The sequence below is a fragment of the Triticum dicoccoides genome, chromosome 3B, assembly GCF_002162155.2.
Source record: "Triticum dicoccoides isolate Atlit2015 ecotype Zavitan chromosome 3B, WEW_v2.0, whole genome shotgun sequence".
NCBI classification, from domain to species: Eukaryota; Viridiplantae; Streptophyta; class Magnoliopsida; order Poales; family Poaceae; genus Triticum; species Triticum dicoccoides.
The window spans coordinates 389,221,660-389,232,447 of record NC_041385.1 but is presented as its reverse complement, the minus strand read 5'-3'; the positions used below and the strand labels follow the sequence as shown (position 1 = coordinate 389,232,447).

The 10,788-nt window shown below is 42.8% G+C and overlaps 1 pseudogene; it reads right to left on the bottom strand.

The window, feature by feature from the left end:
• Positions 1–221: 221 nt before the first annotated feature.
• On the bottom strand, positions 222–1,140 carry LOC119281305 (annotated as a pseudogene).
• Between the last annotated feature and the right edge of the window lie 9,648 nt (positions 1,141–10,788).

The following is a 10,788-nucleotide window of genomic DNA, read 5'->3' as shown; positions in this document are numbered from 1 at the left end:
ATACCCACTCCTCTTTCCCCACCAAACCAAGAAGTAGTAGGTTGGTGGGCCTCGGTATCTCTATTTGCTAAGATGGATAGCTACACCACTCAATAGTTCCAATTCATTGTTTTTTATCCCATAGGAAAGAAAATGCTTCCAGCAATTTCCTCCTTTCTTCCAAAGTCATACGACGGTCTTCACAACCTTCCACCGGAGGCTTGTATCTGTTTTCCTCCTCTTTAGCCATTGCTTCTTTAATCATATCTTTGATATTCTTTAGGGGTAATTTAAACATGTTCACATCCCGCGAGAAGCGGAAAGCCAGAAAGAGAATTTCCTCCGGTTTAAGAACCAAAAGGAGTTTATCCAGATTTGGTACCAAACGCGGGAAAAAAACCCTAAATGTTGTCTTAAAAATTCGATATAAGTAGGGTTATAGGAATCCATAGATTCCCCTCCCTCCACTTTGGAGCAGAAGCTTCTTCTATGGAGATGGCCAAAAGGAGAAATAGTCCTGCTCATTATATGGCTCCTAGAATCCAAGGCATTTCGCCAGAATACATCCTGTTCTTTCACCTTTGTAGTCCTATGCATAGTAAGTACTATAGCCCCAATCATAGCAACTAATAAAATCAGACTAGAAACGAAAAACCAGACGGAATAGTAGGTATAAACTAAATTGCCCAATGTTTCCAAATTAGTCCAACTTCGTACCTTTCCGGCATAAACCGTATATCTCAGAGAGGTCGTATTTCTGTGGGTTGGTAGTAATGGAATGGTTTCATTATCTAAAATGAAGAACATTTCCCACCAAAAGATCAGTCAAATAATACCACTCATTGGTAAATAGCGCAATACTTCTTCGTGAATCTCCGCTATTTGAATATTGAACATCATAACCATGAATAGGAATGAAACGACAATAGCTCCTATATGAACTACTGGGGAGATCGTAGCGGAGAAGTCGAGACCTAACAAAATAAGTAGACCAGAAGTGTCGCAAAAGACTAGGATGGGAAACAAAACAGAATGTACCAGATTTTTAGCACGTACAACCATCAAACCAGAGACCAAAGCAGGGCTCGAAAAAACTGAAAGTATCATGGTACGTCGTCCTCCCTTGAAATGGAATTTGAATGCTGGAGCAAGAAGACGCATTCAAGTCGATCTATTACAACCAGCGTGGTTGTTTGTATTTCATTATCTTCTTCCAAGCCAACGCTCTTCTTATAAAAGAAAGCACTTACTGAATCTCTTCTTTCTCTCGGCGCCGAGAATTTTTGACGTGTCCAGGTCGATCAGAGGTTCGGCTTGCTTCTCCCCCACCCTCGCCTATGAAATGGATAACTCTTGCTGCCATAGCAGCAAGATTTTAAGGGCTTCTGTTGAAGCAAAATAGGAGGAAGCCATGCATTCTTGAAAGAATCTCCAACCCCCCCCCCCCTTTACCTTCTCTTTCTATTCACTACAAAAAATACACTTCCGTGATGATACGTGTTTGTCACAGTAGGTCGCGTTTTTTGTCATGCATGTACATCCATGACGATTTTATGACAGAATCAAGATAGTCATACCTGTGCTGTTGTAGATGTGTTCCATGACATTACCAAAATTATCATCACGGAAGTGTCCACTTCCATGACGATAAATCGCGCATCACAGAAGTGCTTTCGTCAAGGGTGACCGACACGTGGCATCCACCGTAACGGAACGCCGTTAAGCTATCGGGTCGGATTTTGGATCCGATAACCCGTTAACAGCCCAGACCAATGGGAAATTTCCACGTGTAAAATTCTGATTGGCCGAAGGGAACACCTGTCAGCTCGTTAGTGTGCCAGATGTCGCCCGTCCATTGGAGGAGACATGCCTATGATACGTCAACACGTGGCTGGGCCCAACAAAGGCCCATATAGGTTAAAAAGGCCGGCCCAGTCAAAGGCCCGTAGTACTTAATCAGGTACTAGTGGGCCAGCCCAATAACGGCCTGCTTAATAAAGGCCCATTTACGGCCAAAGCCAGATTTGGCCCATTAATTGTTCACCCAATATTTGGGCCCGTTTACGGCCCGAAGCCAGATCTGGCCCGTTAATTGTTCGCCTAATATTTGGGCCCATTTGCAGCCCGAAGCCAAATCTGGCCCGTTAATTGTTCGCCAAATATTTGGGCCCAACTACAACCCAGTGACTTTCGGCCTATTAGAGGCCTGATGTAGACATGGGCCCATTTCAACCCGATGTGACTTTCGGCCTGGGAATGGCCCGTGCTGCCCATGGGCCATATATGGTCCAACGGGACATCGGGCCCACTAACGGCCCGTGCTAAAGGTGGCAACAGTTAAGCCCAACATGACTTTGGGCCTGTTAAAGGCCTGTCGCGTATTTCGGCCCATTGATGCCTGTACTAAGCTTTCGTCCTCTTAAAGTCCCACGATATCAGTGGGGCAACTAAGGCCGGAGATATGTTTCGGCCTGGTAACGGCCCATGAGCTAACTGGGCCCAAAAAGGCCCGGTCTACATTTCGGCCTACTGAAGGCCCGTCAACGACTAGTGAGAATTGAGGCCCAACATGCATTTTGGCCTACTAAAGGCCCGTGGTTTCATCTTGGCCATAACAGTCCAGTACAATATTCAGCCTGTTAATGGCCCAACGCTACCTAGGCCAAACTAAGCGCTGGGTTGACAAAAGGCCCAACTAAAATATAGGTCGGTGTAAGTTTGGGCCTGGCACAATGTGTGAAGGCCCCAATTATTCGGGCCCAAGAAAGACGCAGGTCGGCCCAATTGTGGCCCGCTAAAAACCAGGCCCGTTAGAGTCAAATGTTTCGGCCCGATCGACTACATCTGATTTTTTTTCAGATAGTGAATGATGGCAGTAACTAGTAGGAATTAAGAACAAACCTACTCTATACAATAAAGAAATTACGGCATAGTAACTAAGAATAAACCTACACTATACAATAAAGGATTTAAGGTATATTACATCCACTGGGCATCGAAGTTCGCCACCAGTGATCATAAAGCGCAACGAAGAAGCAGATTACAAAAACTGTGCACCATTGCAGCGTAACAAAACAATACTGAACCGAGACCACTTCCAAGACATTTCAAGAAAGGTTAGCCTTGTGGGGGGACTGCTGCGCAAGCTGCTGAGCAAGGCTATGAGACCGGCCTAGCATGTCGGTCATAGCTTCCAGGTGTAGCTGTTTAGCCATGAGGTTCTCATTGGTGTTCTCCGCAATCTTTCTTAGAGATAGCACTTCAAGTCGAAGTTGAGTTGCAGAATGCCTTTCTACTAGAACTTGGGACTGAAGAAGTCGAACTGATTCAGACAACGAATTCTATGAGCTTGTCTGACTGTTAGTCTCAAGTAACTTGAACACTGCATCAAGACAAGACTTTGGGGTTGTCTCGCTATCTTCAAGATGTTTTGCGTTCTTTGCTGTAATATATGTTGGTTTGTCTCACAGCCTTCAGCAGACTTGTGCATGCCATCAGGCATATCACCCTGAAACAAAGAAGAGAGATGACATGTTTTCCACATGTATAAACAAAGATGATAATTGTGATGTCAATTCCATCCAATTTCAAATTAGAAAATAAAGAGTAAGTTCAAAATATCAATAGCATAATTTGGCATTGTTCATAACGCGGGGACCTTCACCACACTACTGGATTACCATGTCAACATAACAAGCATAGATGAAGGGCAAAGAAAATCATTGTATCTATTTTGGATAATGTGCATGGCATGTTGTTCATATCATCAGCCACATCAGTAAGATAAAACAGGAGATGACAAGGTGCAAACATGGGCTGCTTCACCACACACTGGATTATAGATCCACCAAAACAAGCATACATATAGGGAGTATTAAGTAATGTGCATGGTATGAATAAGGAATTTGGTTTTACAAGTAAAACTTAGAACTTATGGTTCTTGCGAACATGCATTTTGGTAGAAACAGCAAACTAAACAGTAGTAAATGATAGGGAGTATGAGCAAATTAAACAGCAGTTGAGGATAAAGGCTTTAGAAGGACTGGCTTACATTAACAGTTAACACCGACTTTATAATGCCCTTCTCCATGTCAAGGGAAGGATAACTCAATAATTTCAGCACATAATCTTCTTCATAAGCATTGCCTGTACTCTACATTTTGTAGAGAGTAATTATAGATATGATAATACTGGAAGGGATAGAGGATAATGAAGATAAGATGCAGATTGATGCTACATAATCAACTACCAATCCCTGGAAGTACAAGCGTTACAGGACAAAATGTACTGACAAGAGCAATGGGCTACACTTCTGCACTGGCATTGTCTATGTATTCTACTTGTTGGTAAGATTAAATATAGATCTGATCTTTTTTAGTAAATGGTGGGCGAGGGAGATAAGATGCAGAATGCTACAAAATGAACCAATCCCTCTTCCCATAATACAAGAGTGTTTTGAACACTGGTGTACTGTACAAAATGTTCTCATATTATGGGACGGAGGGAGTAGCTATTAATGTAAGTACAGTGATAGACCACATTCAGTCCTTACAAGAGGACTGCAGAGCTAAACCTCTTCAAAAGCATTGGGTTGATTCTAAATTTATGTAAGAGTCCATACAGATCTTATACTGTCCACCAAGTGGACGATTACGAGGCTAACATGTGCAGTGATGCTACATAATCAAACAGCGAAAGTAAGTATGGTCATACAGGGCAAGAGGTACTCACAAGAGCAAAGCAGTGTGCAATATAGTTGCGAGATTCTATGGTACCTTGAGAACGAATGTTCTTCTGCTAATAGTTTTCGTACAAGTGAGACATTAAGGCAAATGCAGAAATGTAGTTCAAATTGTGATGTGATATCATAGACAGTACCTTACGCTGCAGCCGAGACCAATGTGTAACAAGATTATTCCAGTCACCGTCGGATAAATGTAGCACCGGAGACTTTATAGAAATTTCATTCAAAGGCTTGCCATCGAAGTGTGCTTGCCTCGGGTAGGAACGATACTTCATCAATGAGTGCTTGAAAAGCGCAACCAACACTTGCTTGTCATCACAATCCAGTTTGCTCCTCGCCTATTTAAATGAATGAAATCTTGCGTCTTCTGTCAGCAGAAACATATGCAGTAATGACCATGAATAACATTAGTACATACGTGTAACTTGTGGAGGAAGACTGGAAATTGTTCTGTGTCTGCGGTATAATATTTCCATGAAGGAAAGATGCGCACAAAGTTCCTAACAACAACATAAGCTTCGTCTTCTAAACTGGGAAGAAATGGAACAGGGGTCCTATTTGCTGCAATTGGGGCTCTCTCTGGTTCGAAAAGGGATTTGGCAACTGGACTTGGTGTACTCTTTGCTGGAATGGGGGTTTTGCATCGTACAGCTGGTGCTATGTCAACTGGCATAATCATACTATTTGTTGCAGTTGGGGTCTGCTGAGTTGGGGCTTCAGAAATGACCACTGTAGTAGGGGCTAGAGTCTGCTAGAGTTGGGGTGTTTTGTGGGTCGGGTGATATTGCAACTACACCTAATGGGCTATTTGATTTATCTAGTGCCACTACCTTTTCCAAATACTTTGCTTGTTCTCCTCCACGATCAGCAATCTCCCTCTTCCTTTTGAACGTCTGATACACAAGACAACATTTGAATGGACAAATATGATATGATGACAGATTGAATATGTACTAAAAATGGATAGGCAAGGTGTATTCACATACACGATGTGTAAACTAAGCTAATGGCAGTTCAACAAAGTAGAAGCAATGCAAAGCATCAGTTGCAAGATATGTGTGAGCAATGTAACCTTGGAAAGTTAGAGCAATACCTTGATGGGTGAATAAGATAGGGAATCTTCCTCTGACTCCTCCACTAGGGAGCTACATTGACTTAGGTCTCCCTCTAGCTCAGAATCACTGTTAGGATCATATTCTGAGCATGAATCTGTAGGTGGAGAGCGTTTGCATTGCATTGCATCCAGACTTGATTTCAGTCCCTTAATGCCAAGTTTGACAGCCATGGCATTGTTCTGCTTTATTCTTTTCATGCGCGCAAGCTCATAATCATTATGATGCTGTTCAGAATCTGAGATTCATGAAAACATAAAAAGTTGTCAGAATATCTATGGAATGCATTGTGGATTCAACTCGAAGAGTGTCTCCCTATAAACCCCTGCATATGCAAAGTTCACCCCCAACCGTGCTGACCAGACCACACACAGAAATACAAACCCCTTATGTCTCTATAACAGGCAGACACACATTTCAAAATTGAAGTAGGAACATTAGAATCATATGAAATTCGTATTTGAACAAATAAACTAAGCAATTATGAGTGGCATAATGTTTAGCTTCAAGGGTGGAGTGTTGGTAGTGCGACACAAAGCAAGTAGGCAGATTGTATTACATGTAAAAGATCGAAACCTATGTAAAAATTGGAAATGACACTTTCTTTCTATACAATGCAGTGTTCGTTGCCCACACATGATGGAAGAGATCACATAGAGAAATACTATTCACTCATGTCTACGGTTCTAGTATTTAGAAACAGGGTGGTCCACCCTAAAAGAATATTGACAACAAATATGACAAGGCAAGCATAGATGTAGTGAATCAATCATTTACTTGTGAGCTTACTAGGACAAGCATGCAGAATTGTAACTGCAGTAAGAGACCGTCCAAAATCTGAATGAAGAAGTTTGTCTAGCACTTATTGTTTGCAACTAATCGACGTGAATAATTGGATATTATATCAAATGAGTAAGGAAGACAAGTAAAATTGTCAACAAACCTGGCTTGCAGTAGTAGTCTGGGTCAATGTCACAATGACCAACAATCCAAAATGACTAGTGTCTGTTCCGAGGGCCAGAATTTTGAAAACCCTGTGAACTTTAGAGGTACTAAAGATTACCGACATACATCTGAATCATTAAGTGTAGGTAGCACTGAGCACACAACAAACCCTAATGACAGTCCTGCCTAATGAGTAATGAATCAATTAGAAAATGGGTGATGAGGAGTGGCTGCTGAGTGTTGAGGACGTATCTCAGGATAAATTGGGTTGGCTTGGTGGGTGCTGCATGCCTGAGCCCTAAAAAGACTGGGAAGGTAGGCACGGCAGCGCGCCCGGGCAGCGGTGACGCTGTTGGGAGAGCGGCTCCTGGCCTCCTATTAGTCCAGCGTCTCCTCCTAGAGGCATGTCGTCCGGGGACGGCAAGTCACCGGCGAGGCAGGCGGCTGGGGGCGAGTAGAGATCGGAAGCGTGCAGTAAAACAGATGGGAATCAGGGCCTGGGACGACCCAAAATCCCAGGGTGGGCCGGCCCACCGTGGGCACCCTGTAGAGATACACATCCGAGCAGCGAACATGCATTTTCAAAACTAATTTAGGAACATTTAGCTGACCAATTAAACAACTCTATTTTAATAATATCAGATTCGTATTTGAACAGCTAAGCTTGTTTAGCTTGATGGGTGGAGCAGTGTTATTATGACACGAAGCACGTATTCTGGTCGTATAGTGATCATAAAAGGGGGAAACTCTAAGCATATTTTTTTAGCAAAAGAGGGTTTCCCCTCCGATTTCTATTAAGAAACCACCATGGAACCAACATGATCAATTAAACCCTAAGCATGATCAATTAAACTGTATTATGGCTGTGCCATAGTAGATTTGAAGCTGCAAACCGGAGAAATGATATTTAGCATCCATTGTTTGCTTCAAACTAAGAACTAAAATCTAAGAGCTGAAAAGAAAGTAGAGTAACCAAGTTAAGATCTATTTTCTGGTTGAGATCAAAAAGTTGAGGAGATATGAAGTATCACCTCTCTTGCGGCGTCGTGTAGGCATCAGGGGTGCGATGGCTGTCGGTGGCGTTGAAGCAGATCTGCGACGGTAGACGGGTGCATTGGGGTATAAGTCCCGTTGCGGTGGAAGAGAAGGTCGTGTGAGCGGCCCCGGCAAAGAGGACGACGGCGCCGATGAAGCGAGAGGACGTGATGCAAGGCTATTGGTCCGTCACCGTGGATGAGAAACGTCCATCTCTAGCAGTGGACGACGCGGTCTTGGTAGGCGCTCCGGCATGGTGGAGGACGGTGGCGATGGATGTGGTGGAGGACGGCGGCGATGGATGGGGTGGCAGACGGAGGCTGGTGTGGGGATGGGGTGTTCTAGCCCGGATGGTGTACGAATGGGAAAATGGAGGGAGAGGTACAGGGAACCATGTTTTTGGGATGCGCCTGTCTGAAATATGGGAAAGTTACGAACTTATCCCCCGTTTAAAATTTGGACGTCTTGTCGGTTGGGGATAGGACGGTAATCTTGCATCTCGCCAATATTTGCCCAGAGCGATTTCGGGCGAGGAGAGGGTGGTTGGCGCCCATGGTTGGCGCCCACGGTGTATGAACGGGGCTGACAGGTAGGGCGGTTGTGTCACGTCTGAGTGAAGTTACAAACCTACCCCTATTGAAAATATTTGCCTACATCCATTTCGGGCGGGTCGAGTTTGTTTTGCCGCCCATCGTGTATGAATGTGGAATGGAGGGAGAAACAGAGGTCTTTTGGACGAGCTTGAATCAAATGTGTTTTGCCGTCCATGTTTGACGCCCACCATGTCGGAATGGGCTCAGAGGCGGTCATGTCACGTCTAATTGAAGTTACTAACCTACCCCTATTTAGAGCAGTGGAAATCGGGCCAATGGATTGTCCGTGTAATGGGTAGATAGTAATTTCCATCTCCCAAACACTTGGCTTCGGGAAGCCGACATGGGAGTGGACATTTTGCCGCTTCTTTCGAATTTTGGGACAATAAGCATCCACGTTTACCCTGGCAACTAAATTCGAATCCATTTTGTATTCCTATATGAATCTTTATAAATCATTCTATGTGTTTTTATATATCTTCAAAAGGACGACAAAGATGTATTCCACTATCATATATGAATATGGTTTACAAATGCCGATACTCAAATTCAGAAGCTAGAATCCAGTTTAAGGTGAATTCGAATATTTGGAACACTTCATGTCCAACTCAAATGGCACACGCAGCATAATGTGTACTCCCATTTAGATATGTACACAAGTGATGTATCAAGATTCAAATACCGAGTCAATCAACCAAGAATGTACAGAACTAACAGACATATAAACACTTATAGAGTATATGGATCAATAATATCAACTAACATATATAAGCCAGGCCGCTGTACTTTTTTTTTGCTACAACAACATCCTTTTTTAGCCAGCATCTTGGCCCTTTCCGATGCGTGCCACTTATGGTCCATCTATACTTCTATTAGTGCTGAATGCACATTCAGCCCGATTGGCATATTTGTAGGTCTGCCACACCAATCCAAATGAAATGTCTCCGAGTCTTATCAATTAATACAAACTTGTGCTCAAATAAAATTACAAACCAAAAACCAAAAAACAAAAAACAATTATTACATGATCTCTAAAACAAATGGTTGATTGATTACATGAACAAACAACACAAAGGTTATTCAACGATGGAAAGAACATTTCACCTATTATTTACCAAGTGGGAATTTAATTTCCTTTTTTCCTTCAGGACCTTAACAATGTGGTCAGTCTCAGCTTGCTTCATTTTGAAATCCATCAAATATTTAATGGTTGTCTTGAGTACTGCTTGTGATTGTGTTGTTTGCTTCCTCAACATGTCAACTTCATCTCTAAGTGCAGAAGCAGAATCTCTTTCTACCACTAGTTTAGCCTCTAGAGCATCAGCAGTTGGCAATTCATAATGCACGATTGGGCCGGTGCCACTGCTGTGGGATGATGCAACGTCCATGGGGACCTCGCTCTTTGATCTTGGGCTAACCTGTTTTGCCATTAAAGTTCCGATTAGATTCAGAAAAGTTGAAGTTAGCAAAACATCTCAACTGGGAGTTATAACAGCAAACCGGTTAAACAAACAAGGAATAAAGAGTTTCAGTTGGATGCTGAAAAGTAGTTATTAACATCATTGTAACCCGCTGTTGCAGCAGCAAAGCAGTGAAACAAACAAGTAGATATTTAAGTTAAGGCAAACAGGTAATTGTTAACAGTGAGTATCAAACACATAGATAGGCGCAGTCTACAATAGGATTAACAGGCTGTGGCATTATGTAATCAGTAGCAAACTAAATTAAGCCAAGCAACGTAATTGAACAATTTTACAATAAGTGGCTAACTAAAATTCCGAGAAGCAGGAAACTAAACTTACGCTAGTTCTTTGTACAGGCACACTGCAACTTCTTTTTCGCTTACAAGGTTGTACCGAAGGAGTCCATGGCATCTATTGCTTGGATACGCAGTCCCAATACTTCTTTCTTCCCACACTGCATTGGTAAGTCGAATGGTTAATCTGATAAAATGGTGCGTCCTTCATATGTTATATGAGGATGTGTAGTCAGACTAGTTGTAGCCACACACATCACACTAGCTTTTACTATATATTTCATGCGATTACTTTTGGCATGTCGAGATCTAAGCAATCTACAATAGGATGAAAAGACTGGCATCCTTCACATTATTGGCGAACTCAGTTCATAGAAACAAGCAATTCAACCATTCCATGGGTAAATCAAAAGCGCCACTGGAATATTTTTTCACTACCCAATCATACACGCAAAAGGGGCGACGCCACCATAGGGGCTGGTATGGGCGGCCGCCTCAGGTGGCTGGAAAGTGTGAACCTAGTTTGAGTCGTCCAGGTTAGCCCAAGCTAGTTTTGTTCGTCCCAACGCACGAGCAGGCAATGTAAAAAATGAAGAAAAATGTTTCAATTTGGATGGGCCAATA